Below are 15,543 nucleotides of genomic sequence, written 5' to 3' on the forward strand. Positions count from 1 at the left end.
ATAAAATATGAAATCACACAATTATTACACTGCTAATGAAAACAAGAAAATAGCTGTGTAATTTTTAAAATATTTACTTTATTGCAGAAGTACTAAGTGCTAAGTACTCATGTACTTTCTCCAGTACTTTTACTGAAGGCTTAATGAGATTCAAGAATCTGCACAAATTTCTAGTTAAAATAATCTGAAAAGACGTTTTAAAAAAAAAAACTCTTCCTTTCCCGACTTTAAACAATACAAAATGCTGGAGAAAACATCAAAAATATAAATGTTTAATACAGAGTTGAACTCAAAAGAAAGAGAAATCATCAGCTGCCAGAAATGGAAACAGGGAACCCACAGTGGGTGGGAGATATGTGGGGGTGGGGGGAGGGCACAGACCAGAACTCATAGCAGCCTCAGTGCTGGGCTTTATTGCCAGTCCATGGCCAGAAGTCTAGGCCACAGGCCCAGGGCACAGCTGGGACCCGGGAAGTGCTGCCTTGTCCATGAATAGGAAACTGAAAGGGTTCAACTACCATGGTCCAGGCAAGCACCCGCCCAAGGCTGAGAGTATGAACAGAACTCCTCATGAGGAGGCAGACTCTCAGGCCTGCACTGTGAGGCAGTAGAGGGCCCAAATTCACATTATCCTCACAAAAGGAAACTCTAAGTTTTAAAGAAACTAGTTTTAAAGAAACTAAAACTAAGGGGCGCCTAGGTGGCTCAGTCGGTTAAGCGTCCAACTTTGGCTGAGGTCATGATCTCACGGTTCGTGAGTTCAAGCCCCATGTCAGGCTCTGTGCTGACAGCTCAGGGCCTGGAGCCTGCTTCGGATTCCGTGTCTCCCTCTCGGCCCCTCTTCCACTCGCCCCGTGTCTCTCTCTCTGTCTCTCAAGAATAAACAAACGTTAAAAAAATTGAAAACCAAAGAAACTAAAGCGAAAATGGTTAGAAATTGTGAATTCGGTTGGAATGTGTGTGTGTATGTGTGTGTGTGTGTGTGTGTGTGTGTGTGTTTCTACCACCCAGGAAACATGCAGTACTTCCAACAACAGCAGTCCCTAGAAGAGTACCCACAAATGAATCAAAACAAAACAAAAATTTTAAAATACCCTACAGCCAATAAAAATATTTCACATAAGAATCAAACAAAAACATCCATATCTGAAATCTGAAAGGAACTTAAATAACACTCAGTGAAATTAAGGAAAATAAAATCTAAAACATGAACAGGAGACAACATAAAGTAGAAATTCTACATACAAAAAAATACTTGCTAAAATTGTTTAAAAGTTCAATACTCAATAGACAGGTTAAATAGATCAGACAGAGAGAGTTAGTGAATTGAAGATAAATCTGAGGAACTCACCCAGAATGTAGCACAGAGAGAAAGATGTAGAAAACATAGCAGAGACATGGGGGACAGATTGAGAATCTCGACATCCATGTAATGAAGAGTTGAGATGGAGGTCATCAGATTTAGTACAGTCCTCTGAGTCCCAAGCTGCATAAATTAAATCTATCCATAGAAAGACTTGTATAAGTATGTTCATAACAGCTTCATTCATAATAGCCAAACCCTAGAAAAAGTCCAGTTGGTACACCCATACAATGGAATACTACTTGGCAATAACAAAAAGAAATGAATTACTGATACATGCATGAATCTCAACATTAGGCTGAGTGAAAGAAGCCAGATACAAAAGAGTTACTGTATGGTTCTATTTATACAAAGTTCCAGAACAACTAAAATTAATCTATGGTAGAAAAAGATCTGAACACTAGCTGCCTCTGGGGGGTAGGGTGAGTTACAGGGAAGAGACAGAGACATTTAAGCTGAACACTGAGTATCAAAAAAAAAAAAAAAAAAAAAGCCAGTCAGGAAAAATTCTAGGGAAGAGCATTTCAGGCAAGAGAGAACATTCCAGAATTGTGTAACATTCCATGTCTTGATGGGGGCTTGGGTTACCCAGGTGTACATATTTGTCAAATTTTTTTTTTCCTGTTGGCCTGCCTGATAATTGTTGATTTATTCATTGTCTATCTTTCCCACTAGACTGTAAACCCCATGAAAACAGGGACCTTACCTGGCTTCTTCAATATTACATATATATGCACACCCACACCCATATATATATATACTTACTATATAGTATATACTATATATTTACTATATATAGTATATATATTATACTATATATAATACTACATGTATATGTCTATCCAACAATTGCCACAGAGATGATAACAATAAATATTCATCGAATGAATACAACTCAATTCCAGGTATTGTATTTTATGATAAATGTCTCTATTTCAATCATCATATTACAAAAATCTGTTTATTCCAGTGAAAAAAGTATTTTTCCCCTTACTGAGTGAGCCTTGGTGCCACAGAGAAGCATTATGGTTCAATACTGGGCTAGAAGTGAGAAAAATCAAATCTTGTGTTATAAGCGGAATGTTTGCGCCCCTCTAAAATCCCTATGTTGAAACTCACCCCCCCCCGCCCCCCCAGTGTGGCGGTACTAGGAGATGGAGCCTCTGGAAGCTGATGAGAATGCGGTGAGGTCATGAGGCTGAAGCCCCCGTGGATGGTGTTAGTACCCTATGAAAGCTTGCTTCTCTCTGATCTCTGCCAGTGTGAGAAGTGGAGAGTCTGCCTATTGGAGGAGGGCTCTTACCAGGACTGACCAGGCTGGCATCCTGATCCTGGACTTCCAGGCTCCAGAACTGTGAGAAATAAATTTTTGTTTTTTATAATTCACCCGGACTGTGGTATTCTAGTTTTGCAGCCCAAACAGACTAAGATACCTCTCTAAGGGCACGCTCTGGTATCCAAAGCTTTCAGTGCCTCAACATTTCCCCTGACTGAAACAATCTGCTGCTTTTATTTTTTTAAAACTGGACACAGTAATTGAACATCAAATTAATGACAGTGGTTACCGAAGGGTAGTAGGCTTATGAATAACTTTGGTTTTTCAAATTCTATGCAAGTATGTATATTTATTCATAATGAGAAAAATACTTTTTTTAAGTCATGATTTTCAGAGATAGGCTGTGTAAATATCCCACTCAACACTTAAGACGTGATTATATTCCTGAAATAAATCACATTTTAATGAATGAAACAAATATGTTAACATATTCAGGGAGCAGCTTCAGGTAGGGGGTAAGGAGATGGGCCCTAGAGTCAAATACCTTGGGTTCGAACACAGCCCCTGCCACTTGCTAGCTATAGAACTTGGGCAATTCCCCAAACTTCCTCTCTAAGTGTCAGCTGAACTTCTCTAAGTCTCAGTTTCCTCATTGGCAAAATGGGAAAGATAGTCTCTACAACACAGGATTGGCTAGGACATTAGGGTTCAATAAATGTCAGTTCTTACTAGATACCACAGAACTCCTATTAAAGGAAATCAACGAATTATAGAGTTAAAATTTAGAAGGCAAATTAAGCTCTTGCACAAGTCAAGAATCCTTTCCGTGCTAGTCTTAACAGATCTTGACCTGGTCTCTACCTGAATACTTCTAGGAACAGAGTTCAATACCTTAAGGGGAGTTTTTGTTGAAAGTCCTTGTATTTTGCAAAAGTTCCCTACTTAGAAATTGCTCTCTTTGATGTTCAGTCCAGCCTCTTCAGTGACGACAGTGTTTACTCCCTCCTCAGAGCTTGTGAAATACGTGAAGACAGCTCTTAGGACTCCCCTTAGAACATTCTTCTTAATCTAAGCAGCCTTCCAGTGACCTGGGAAGGTCATCATTGTGGGCAGATACCTCTGAACACCTCCAAGTTTGTCAATGGATCTCTTCAAATGTGGCACCCAGGTCAGTACTCAGTACTTGAGATAGGGTCCAATTGGTGTGAATGACACTGGTACTATTACTTCCTAGTGTCTGGGCCCTATATTTTATGGATGCTGTACCAAATGATTTGTTTTTGAGTACAAGAAACCCAATGGCGGGTCACATGAAGCTTGTGGTAAATTAAAATTCACGGATACCAAAACGAGTTCCCCACTTCATGTATTTATGATTTCTATTTTGCACTGAAATCCAAAACTTTACATTTCTTTCAAATTTCATCGTTTGTTTCAGCCAAATTTCCAAATGTTTCATCCTCTGAGACCAATCTGCATCCTGATTGTGCATTCCCTCTCAACTTAAACATCATTTTGCATAGATAAGTGAATTTTTGTTTTCAAAGAAAATAACATCTTCTCACGTGTTTTTACTCATTTTTTTCATTTTCTTTTGCATTTCACACTATCTCCGTATTTCATGACATTAAAGTAAGGTGACATTAAAGTAGAAAAAGCTTTACAAAATATTACTGATTTGCTTCCATTGAGAAGGACCCCCTCAGATATGAAGTTCCCAGGCATATGGTAAGATTCCCGACTTATTCTTTGTCATGTGTGGCCCACGTAAAAGAAAGGCCTCACAGGGAAATTGGAAGGAGCAAGCAGGAGGGAACTCTTGACAACATTCAAAAAACGTATAAAACCATTTTTACACGGAGAGGTTTTGTGCAGGTTTTTTCCCGGCCAAACGATTCGTTCAGCAAACGTGTATGTAGCGCTTTCAGGAAGCCACACATTGCGCCGGACTCTAGGTAAAAAGAGTTAAAAGGCACCGTCTGCTTCCAGAAATGCAGGATTCAGAAAAGGAGACATTCACGTGGTGAGCAAGTTGCCATGCAGTGAGAGAGCACCAACAACAGAAGCACACACAGCACGGGGATGGCCAAAAGGAAGGAGTGCGGGCATTATCAACAGAAACACTCGCTGGGAGAGAGGGCATCTGAGATTGGTGCTGGTGTTAAAAATGAGCACACACTGCCCAGGTGCACACACAGCAGACAGGCACTCCGGGCAGGGGGCCCAGCGTGTGCAAGGACACGGAAGGCACAGAGCAGCGCAGTATAGGTGAAAAGGTTCAAGCAAATTTAACACGTACTGTTAGTGTAAAATACAGAATTGTGAAGGCTCAGTACAAAAAAAGTAAAAGTATGTTATTGACAATTTTCACACCGAGTTTTTAAGGTGGACCTTTTTTATTTTAGTAAAATATACTTAACACAAAATTTACTATTTTAACCATTTTTGAAGCGTATGACTCAGGGGCATTAACTACATTTCACAGGGTTGAGCAGCATCACTACTATTCATTTCTAGAACTTCTTCATCGTCCCAAACACAAACTCTGTACACATTAAACAACAACTTCCCATTCCATCTCTCCCACCCCTAGGAACTTCTATTATAATTTCTATTTATATGATTTCTACATTGCTTTTTCATAGGTATGCTGAAATAACAGTTGGACGTACTAGGTTAAATAAAACATGTTATTAAATTAAGTTTGCTTTATTTCTTTTTACATTTTGAATGTGGCTACTAGAAAACTTTATTTATGGGGCTCATATTATATTTGGGCAGTGCTGTGCCAGAGCATAATGTACATATAAGGAAACAGAGACAGATGATGCTGGAATGAGTAGATACAGGTTGAGTCATGAGGGCCCTAAAATTACCTTACAAGATAAAACCTCATGGGTAATGGAGAGCCAGTAACAGACTTATAAGGGGAGTGTCAGCATCAGACTCATATTTCAAAGAACACCATGGTGGCTGTCGGTACTAGACTGGAAAAGAGTAAGGCAAGAGACAGGAAGACCTCTGGGAGACTCAACAGTGATCTGGGAAGGGAAGAAGATCCAAATCAGTGCAGAAGAAGGCAGAACGAAAAAGGGCCATGGTGGGGGGGGGGGGTGGCACCTGGCTGGCTCAGTCACGTGAAGAGCATACGACTCTTGATCTCGGGGTCATGAGTTCAAGCCTCATACTAGAGGTAGAGCTTACATTAAAAAGAAAAAGAAAAAGAGAAAGAAAGAAAGAAAGAAAAAAGAAAAGGAACCATGTATCCTAACAGAATGGCTGCATTAGTATCACCTACATAAGGAGAAAAGTCATAAATTTTACAACTTATCATTTTGAAAGTTTGATGAATGTAAAATCAATAGCTTTCCAAACCCACTATAAGAATATAAAGAAAAATTCACTCATAATAACATACACCTTTTAAAAACAACACACAAAACAACCATACACACACACACACACACACACACACACACAAAACCCTAGGCATAAACTCAAAAGAAATGTGCAAGATTGATATGAAGAAAAATAGAAAACTTTACTGAAGATATAGAAGACTGGAGGAGCAGAGATATATTATAGTAGCTATCATATGCAGAGCATGTATCGTGTGCTAAGTACCACATATTATACACAATCAAGTATACATTGCTCATGTAATCCTTTCATCAACTTTCTGCAAAAAGTACTATAACTACTTTTTTTCATAAGGAGAAGATTGTTTCACAGAAATATTCAAAATAACATATAAATGCAATGCCAACCTAATTTTTAAAAACTCTTTAAAAAATGAATTGACCATCAAGAGAATGAAAAGACAACCCTAGGATGGGAGAAAATATTTGCAAAGCATATATCTGGCAAAAGCATGTATCTCAAATATATAAAGAACTCTTACAATTCAATAATAAAAAAGACAAATCGGTTAAAAACAGGCAAGGATCTGAACAGACATTTCTTCAAAGAAGACATACATATGGACAATAAGCACTTGAAAAGCTATTGTGGAAATACAAATCAAAACTACAATGAGATACCACTTCACACCCACTAGAATGGCTCTAATCAAAAAGACAGATAATAAGTGCTAGCAATAATATGGAGAAATTAGAATGCTCGCACATTGCTGGTAGGAATATAAAATGGTGCAGCTGCTTTGAAAAACAGTCTGGCAGTTCCTCAAATGGTTAAACATAGGTAGGGATGCTTGGGGCACCTGGGTGGCTCAGTCAATTAAGCATCCGACTTCAGCTCAGGTCATGATCTCACGGTTCGTGGGTTTGAGCCCCGTGTCAGGCTCTGTGCTGACAGCTCAGAGCCTGGAGCCTGCTTTGGATTCTGTATCTCCCTCTCTCTGCTCCTCCCCCACTCATGCTCTGTGTGTGTGTCTCTCTCTCTCTCTCCTTTAAAAATTGGGGCGCCTGGGTGGCGCAGTCGGTTAAGCGTCCGACTTCAGCCAGGTCACGATCTCGCGGTCCGTGAGTTCGAGCCCCGCATCAGGCTCTGGGCCGATGGCTCGGAGCCTGGAGCCTGTTTCCGATTCTGTGTCTCCCTCTCTCTCTGCCCCTCCCCCGTTCATGCTCTGTCTCTCTCTGTCCCAAAAATAAATAAAAAACGTTGAAAAAAAAAATTAAAAAAAAAAAATAATAATAAAATATTTAAAAAAAAAAAAAATAAAAATAAATAACAATATTAAAAAAAAAAAATAGGGATGCCATATGATCCAGCAATTCCACTGCTAGGTATATACCCAAGAAGAATGAAAACATACTTAAGGGCATTATTCATAATAGCCAAAAAGTGGTAACAGTGTATATGTCCTTCAGCTGATGTGGATAAATAAAATATACCATATCCATAATGTTATGGGTTGAATTGTGCCCCTGAAAAAGATATGTTGACGTCCCAGGGGTACCTGTGAATGTGACTTTATTGAAAATTAGGTCTTTGCATACATAATCAAGTTAAAACGAGGTCATACTGGAGTAGTGTGGGCCTTTAATCCAATAGGACTGGTGTCCTTAAATGGAGAAGAGACACAGAAACAGGCTCCCACAGAGAGATTTAGCATGTAAAGATAGACGCTCAGGGAAGAAGACCATGTGAAGACAGAAGCAGGCCAAGGAATGCCAAGGATTGCCAGCAACTACCAGAAGCTAAGAAGAGGCAAGAAAGGATTCTCCCCCTGAGCCTCAGAGACAGAGTAGCCTTCCTTACACCTTGGTTTTGGACGTTTAGCCTCCAGAACTGTGAGAGAATACATTTGTGTTAGTTTAAGCTACCCAGTTTGTGTTACTTTGTTACTGTAGCCCTAGGAAACAAGCACACCATAGGATGGAATTCTATTCAGGGGTAAAAAAAAATGATGAGTACTGATACATTCCACAACATGGATGAGACTTGAAAACATTATGCTGAGTGAAAGAAGCCTGTCACAAGATACCACAAATTGTATGATTCCATTTATACAAAATATTCAGATCTATAAAGGCAGAAAGATTAGTGGTTGCCTAGGGCTCAGGTACTGGGGAATGAAATGGGGAATGACTGCTAACTGGCACAGGTTTCTTTTTGGGGTGACGAAAATGTTCCAAAATCAGATTGTGGTGATGGCTGCACAACTGTGAACACAGACACACACAAAAAAACCAAAACCCACTGAAGTGTATACTTTAAACAATGAGTTATATAGATTACATCTCAATAAAGCCATTTAAAAAAAACTTGACAAGCTAATTCTAAAAGTCAGGAAAAGAAATTCTAAGATTAGCCCCACAAATGTTTTTTAAATGAGTATGTGAAATGAAAAAGTATATGAGTTTCAATAAAATGACAGTAATAATAGAAGGGAGTGTTTATCCCACTAGATATCAAAATATGTATTGAACATAGGATACTGTGGAATTGGTCCTGCAAAACAGAAAACCAGGTCACAGAGCAGAAGGGAGTCCAGAAACAGACTGTGGGTGTGAGAAAGTAGTAAATGATAAACGTGACATTTTAGATTAATGGGTCAAGGACAGATTTAATATTCAGAGTGATACTGTTGGGAAAATGATAATTATGCACTCACCATTCACACACACACACATACACACTGGATGTGTGTGAGGAATTAAAGAAAAACTCAAACATACAAGAATTTATAGGAGAGAATATACTCATAAGAGGAAAACCTAGGGGCACCTGGGTGGCCCAGTCAGTTGAGCATCTGACTTCAGCTTAGGTCATGATCTCATGGTTCACGAGTTGAAGCTCCGCATTGGGTTCTGAGCTGACAGCTCAGAGCCTGGAACCTGCTTCGGATTCTGTGTCTCCCTCTCTCTCTGCCTCTCCCCCGCTTGCACTCTGTCTCTCACAAAAATAAACATTAAAAAAAAAAGAGAGAGAGAAAGAGAGAGAGAAAACCCTGTTGTGCCTTAGGGTAAAACAGGGCTCTTCAACCTCAATACCATTGACATTTTAGTCCAGGTTATGGAGGGCTTTCCTGTGTATTGCAAGATGTTTAGCAGCATCTGTAGTTTCCGCTCAGTAGATGACCCTCGTTAGACAACCAAAAAATGTCTCCTCACATTGCCAAATGGTCCCTGGAAGGCAAAATATCTCCCACTGGAGAACCACTCAGGTAGGGAATGAGAGCCACAAAATACAAAATACACATAGTGAAAGACAGATACGTTCAAATGTCTATGGTTCGACAAAGGTGCCATATAGTTAAAAGGCAAGAATCAACATTTAAAAAGCACTAAGTTAGGAATAAATACTTAAAACAGATACAAATGACAAAAGATTGATATCCAGAATACATAAAACTCTACCATATATTTTAAAAAAAACAAAACAATAAAAACGAGGCATTTCTCAAAAGAGGAAATGCAAATAGCCAACAATCATGAAAAGGTTCCCAGTCTCACTGGTAACTAGGTAAGTACAAATTAAAACACCAATTAGAATCATTTTTCACCCACTAGATGGGCAAAAATGAAAAAGATTGATAGCATCACATGTTTAAAAGAGCCAGGGAAACAGACATCATTATACACTGGTGGTGGGCAGTTTAGCCTTAGATGTCCACACCCTCCCACCCAGCAACTCAATCTGCAGGTTTGAAATGTTCACATGGGCACACAGACACATTTGGAAGGATGTTCTCTGCCTCACTGCGTCTAACTGTAAACAATCTATGGAAACTCTCATACTGTGAAATCTTAATATACCATGGAATTTACAGAGCAAGTAGAATAAGGTAGGTCTCTCTACAAATGGACAAATAAAAAGTTCCAAGGCCCATTTTTAAGTATAAAAAATCAAGTTGCTGAATAGGTACAATATGCTGTATTTGTAAAGTATGTCAGTAAAAATTTAACATGAAATCTTACATGCATGTAACTTATATGAACAAACACTTGTCAATAAATGTAAAGAAAGAGAAAAACACACACACATCCCAAACTGGTAACAGTTCTTACTTTAGGGCTAAGAAATTAAAGAAGATGGAGATGGAAAGAGATCAAATACCCATTTTAAATTTCTTACATGATTTTTTTTTTTTAGGACCGTATGCATGGACTGCAACTAAAATAAATATAAAAGAATAAATACATTTTTTAAAACTAACTGAACTTGACCAAAACCAATCATTACTTTCCCCAATAAACTGCTTGTCTCCCGCACTTCCTAATTCTGATAATTAACAAAATCTTCCCGGGAGGTTCCTTCTAACCATGTAATACAATTTTTAAAATACGGTAAAAGTAATGTAATGTTTTAAAGGCATGGGCACCTAAGAGAGTTTGCGTCCAATCAGTATATCAAAAGCTTAGAAAGGGCTGGGTTTGCTTTTCTTTTAATGAGCAAGGATCAATTGTGCACTAACCACTAGGGTTCTAGTTTTGATCCCAGCGATGCGAGAAAAGAGGTGGCTCCCAGCAAGGCCCAGAGCAGCGGGTGTGGTCTGGGAGGAAAGGGGTGGTAACAGCAGAGGCGGGGGCAGGTCCCCACGAACCTCGGGGAGAAACTGTCACTGTGGCCGCGTGGAACACGCAGCGGCGCCCAAGGAGTTGCCAGGTGCTGTGGGCGGTGCCTCCTTTTGAGCTGACTGGGTCTAGAAACCATGAAGGTTTGGTACGTGCTCCTAAAGAGAGAAGAAGGGAGTTCGAGAGGGCGCGTGGGTGGCCGCGGCCCGGGACGAGAGCCCTCGTCGCACACCTGGGTGCTGAACCGCCGCGGGGCAGGGGAGCGAGGAGGCCGCGCCGGGTAGGGGAAGAAGGAAGGGCTGGGCCAAGTCGCTTGGGGACGGCGGGGTCCGCGCAATAAGTCGCCCCCGCAGACAGTGACATCGCCGGCTCCACAACCCTTCCCCTCAATCGGCACTGGAAACCCCCTCCTTCCCTCGCAGAGGCGGGTGAAAGGCCTCGCGGGTCCCTGATTCTCACTCACCTGCGACCGGGACCCAAACCGAACACCTGCGGCACCTCACGCTGAAGAGCTGGAACCCTCCACCGCCACCTGCGCGCACCCACCCGGATCCACTAGGGTCGAAGCCACTTCCGGTCCTGCGACGGGCTAGGAGGATGTAATCCCAGCCGGTGCGTGCAAATGGGCGACGCCATATTGTACGGTAGCTGCCAGGGCAGCTGTGCCCGCCCCAGTTTCTCCAGTGCTGAACAAAGGATCTGTTAAAATTGGAAAGGCTTATCGTCTCTTCAGAAAAGGGTATTTGTGTTTTTGTTTCTGGGGTGGTATTTTTGTTTGTTTTGATTTGGGTTTTGAAAGGAGTGGCCTCTGGAACCCTCTCAAATGCAATATGGAACATCTAATTGTTATTACTAATTAGCTCCAGTAATGCTACTCTACTGCTCTAATTTTCTTAACTGTTAAATGATAAAGGTAAATAAGACAGACACTTGTTTAAATAATGTATTCCTGAGTAGCAGTGCATTTTATACCATTGCCATTACAATAATTACGCCATCTTGTATAACAATAACCACAATACCTTATGTTTATATTTAAAATCATTCATTCAACCGGTCTTTATCAGCAACTATTATATGTGAAGAAGCTAACGTGTGCTCTGTGTTGTTATTTTGTCATAGAATGTGTAACGGAAGGAGAAATGCGATGTGCATAAACAATGTAAAGTACAATAATAGATGCCATTGTTGACTGTGTACATGCACTGTGCTAGAAACTTTGCAAATTGTTTCATGTATTTTATCTCATTTAATCCTCACAACAACCTCCTGAAACAGTACTATTATCAGTGACATTTTACATAAAATGGAGAAAGGTTAAATAAATTTCTCAAGGTAGCAGCAAGTAAGAATTGGAGCTGTGAATCAAACCTCGGTATATCTTCTTACAAAGCATGTTGCCCTCATTCTCTAGATTATATTGCCTCCTGTAAAGGAAAAGAAGTTCTAAGTTCCTTTAGGTAAGTACCCATAAGGGGGAAATCTATGGCAGATGTAGAGGATTAACTCCCTGCATTTTAATCTGCTCCATCCAGAAACATCTAAAATAACAAACAGAAAAGTTAAAAGGAAATGCAAATTAAAACCACAATGAGAGACCATACCCACCAGAAAGACTAAAATGAAAAAGACACAAAATGCCAAGGATTGACAAGGTTGTGGAGCAACCAGAGCTCTCATATGCTTCTGAGGGTAAATAAATGGGTACCATCACTTTGTTAAACTGTTTGGCAGGATCAACTAAAGCTGAATATATGCATAGCCTCTGTCCCAACAGTTTCACTCCTAGGTATAAGCCCAACAAAAATGTGTACATATGTTCACTGAACGGACATATACAAAAAAACCCATACTCATGTTGGCAACAGCCCTAAACTGGAAACTACCCAAATATCCATGCTGTTAGAAGTCAACGTAGAGTAATGACTCTGGAAGAGAGCATGAGGAGGCTCATGAAGTGCTGATAACGTTCTGTTTCTTAATCTGAGTGCTGGTTTACGTGTGTGTTCAGGTTACATATTTGTGGACACTTTCCTGGATGCATATACACTTCAATAAAAAGGTTTTTTTTTAAAAAAAATGAAAGTAAAGGAGTGAAAAGTTTATAAACCCAAAGAAGAAAAAGAATAGGAATGGAGAGGGGCACCTGGGTGGCTCAGTTGGTTAAGCATCCGACTTCAGCTCAGGTCATGATCTCATAGCTCGTGAATTCGAGCCCCACACCGGGCTCTGTGCTGACAGCTTGGAGCCTGGAGCCTCCTTCAGATTCTGTGTCTCCCTCTCTCTCTGCTCCAACCCACTTGCATTCTGTCTCTGTCTCTCTCAAAAATAAATAAACATTAAAAAAGAATTTAAAAATAAGAATAGGAATGGAGTTAATAGCAGACAAATCTCAGTGTAATTTTATAAGACATAAATTTGATTGGAATGACAGAATATTGACATTTGAGGAATCCCATTGAGGAGGAGCAGAATACATGACACCAACATATGCCATTTTGACATGTGGATTATTTTGAACTAAAGGCAATTAAGACCCAACAGGTTTAAGGAACAGTTTTACCTGTCTTTTAACTACATAAAGAATTTAAAATGGGGGTCTGGCTCAGAAAGAGACTTATTACCAGAGATAACTTTTAATAACTTTTAATGTACGGCAGGGCAAATATCTAATTACCAAATACCTGCTCTTCTTATTGTCCTGGGAGTTCCCCTCCTCCCATTTGAATCCCCAGGCCTATTCTATTCTATTCTATTCTATTCTATTCTATTCTATTCTTTAACTTAAGATGGCATTTAAGCCTCAATTGCCTGACTTGTCCTTGGGTCTCATTCTTATAGGACTCTCAATTTGTTTTCTTCTGTTAATCTGTCTTATGTCAATTTAATTACTAGACCAGCTAGAAGAATCTAGAAGGGTAGAGGAAAAAATTTTCCTCCCCTACACCATAATAAATTGTCTGGGTCCTACATTGAAGTTCCAACCCAACAAGCCCCATCTGTGCATAAAGGATTCCCAGTCAGCTTTTTAGTACCTCATTCTTTGTCTTAGTCTGTGTGGACTATTGTAACACAATGCCATTGACTAGGTGGCTTATAAACAATAGGAATTTAGGGGTGCCTGGGTGGCTTAGTCTGTTAAGTGTCCAACTTCAGCTCAGGTCATGATCTCACCATTCAGGAGTTTGAGCCCTGTGTCAGGTTCTGTGCTGACAGCTCAGAGCCTGAAGCCTGCTTCGGATTCTCTGTCTTCCTTTCTCTCTGCCCCTCCCCTGCTCATGCTTTGTCTCTCAAAAATAAATAAACATTGAAAAAAAACCAGAAATTTATTTCTCATAGTTTTGGGGCAGGGAAGTCCATGATCAAGGTGCTGACAGATTTTTTTTGTCTGGTGAGTGCCTGCCACCTAGTTTATAGACTGCTGTCTTTTCATTGTGCCCTCACTTGGCCAAGAGATAAGGAGCTCTTGTGGGCCTCTTTTATAAGTCGCTAATCTCATTCATGAGGTTCCACTCTCATGACCTAATCACCTCCCAAAGTCCCCACCTTCTGATATCATTATACTGGAAGTTAGTTTTCAACATATGGATTTTGAGAAGACACAAAACATTCAGCCAATAACATCTACATAGATAAATATATCCAAGAATCACCAGTCATTGCTGGAGTATCTCCAAAACCATTAATTAACAGTTTCTAAGGAACACGTATAGAACTCTGCATCCAGCATTTTGAGAACACAAATACTTTTAAAACTTATCAGGAAGGGGATGGGCTAAATGGGTGATGCCATTAAGGAGGGCACTTGTTGGGATGAGCACTGGGTGTCATATGTAAGTGACAAATCACTGGGTTCTACTCCTGAAACTAATAGGACATTGTTAACTAACTTGAATTTAAATAAAGTAATTAAAAAAAAATAAAGGACAATGAAGCAGCAACAAAAAAACAAATAAACAAACAAAACAAAACTTACAAAGAAGACTTAAGAAAATTAACTTTTATTTAGGCCATTGAGCAATTTACTACAAATTGCATAAAATTGCTATCATACAGATCTCATTCTCTGATCTTAGTACAATTAAGCTAGAAGTCAATAACAAAATTATTTTTAAAACTCTATATATTTGAAGATTTAAAAAAATCTTAATAACTGAAAGATCAAAGAAAAAATCCCAGTGGAAATAAAGTTATAATAATAGATTTGAGAGGTAATAAAAATACTATATATGAAAATTTATAGGATGCAGGCAAATTAATAACCTTATATGCTTTTACACTCTAAAATAAGAAAAACTAAAAATTAAAGATATAAGTGATCATCCTAATACAGTAGAAGAAACAAAAAACATAAATCCAAAATAGTAGGAAGGAAGAAGATAAAGATCAGAGAATAAATTAATAAAATAGAAAAAGATGTGATAGATGAACAAAAGAACTAAAGTTAGATATTTGAAAAGACTAATAAAACAAGTTCCTGTGAGATTGATCTAGATAAAAGAGAAGTAGCAACAAATAAATAATGTTTATTTAAGGGGGGGATATAAAATAAGCAGAGATTTAAGAAACTGCAAAATATGATGAACAACTTTATGCCAAAAAAATGATTAGACAAGAGAATGAAAAGATAGGCCACAGATTGAGAGGATACATCTGCAAACACTTATCTAATAAAAGACTATTATCCAGAATATACAAGGAAATTTTGAAACTCAACAACCCAATTAAAAAGTAACCAAAAGTGGGGCTCCTGGATGGCTCAGTTGGTTAAGTGTCCCACTTCAGCTCAGGTCATGGTCTCATAGTTTGTGAGTTTGAGCCCCATATCAGGTGAGCTCGACCCCTTCAGGATTCTCTCTCTCCCTCCCTCTCTGCCCCTCACTCACCCTTGTGCGTGCTCTCTCTCTCTCAAAAATAAAAAATAA

The 15,543-nt window shown here is 39.4% G+C and overlaps 1 protein-coding gene and 1 long non-coding RNA gene across 5 annotated transcripts in view; one reads left to right on the top strand and one right to left on the bottom strand.

The window, feature by feature from the left end:
* Window positions 1–15,543, bottom strand: part of EXD2 (exonuclease 3'-5' domain containing 2) — a 96,455-nt gene that overhangs the window by 48,497 nt on the left and 32,415 nt on the right. Inside the window, exon 1 of one of the 4 annotated variants that reach the window (XM_049612595.1) lies at window positions 11,082–11,170. The exons of the other annotated variants lie outside the window; for them this stretch is intronic. The gene's annotated coding sequence lies outside the window, so the exon portion shown is untranslated. Of the gene's footprint in view, window positions 1–11,081; window positions 11,171–15,543 lie in introns of those variants that run through there. 4 annotated transcript variants of the gene reach the window in all.
* On the top strand, window positions 10,583–11,888 carry LOC125909413 (uncharacterized). Its single transcript, XR_007453681.1, has 2 exons — window positions 10,583–10,766; window positions 11,041–11,888. It is a non-coding gene; the product is annotated as an uncharacterized LOC125909413 (long non-coding RNA).

This window comes from Panthera uncia, assembly GCF_023721935.1.
Source record: "Panthera uncia isolate 11264 chromosome B3 unlocalized genomic scaffold, Puncia_PCG_1.0 HiC_scaffold_1, whole genome shotgun sequence".
Taxonomy (NCBI): domain Eukaryota; kingdom Metazoa; phylum Chordata; class Mammalia; order Carnivora; family Felidae; genus Panthera; species Panthera uncia.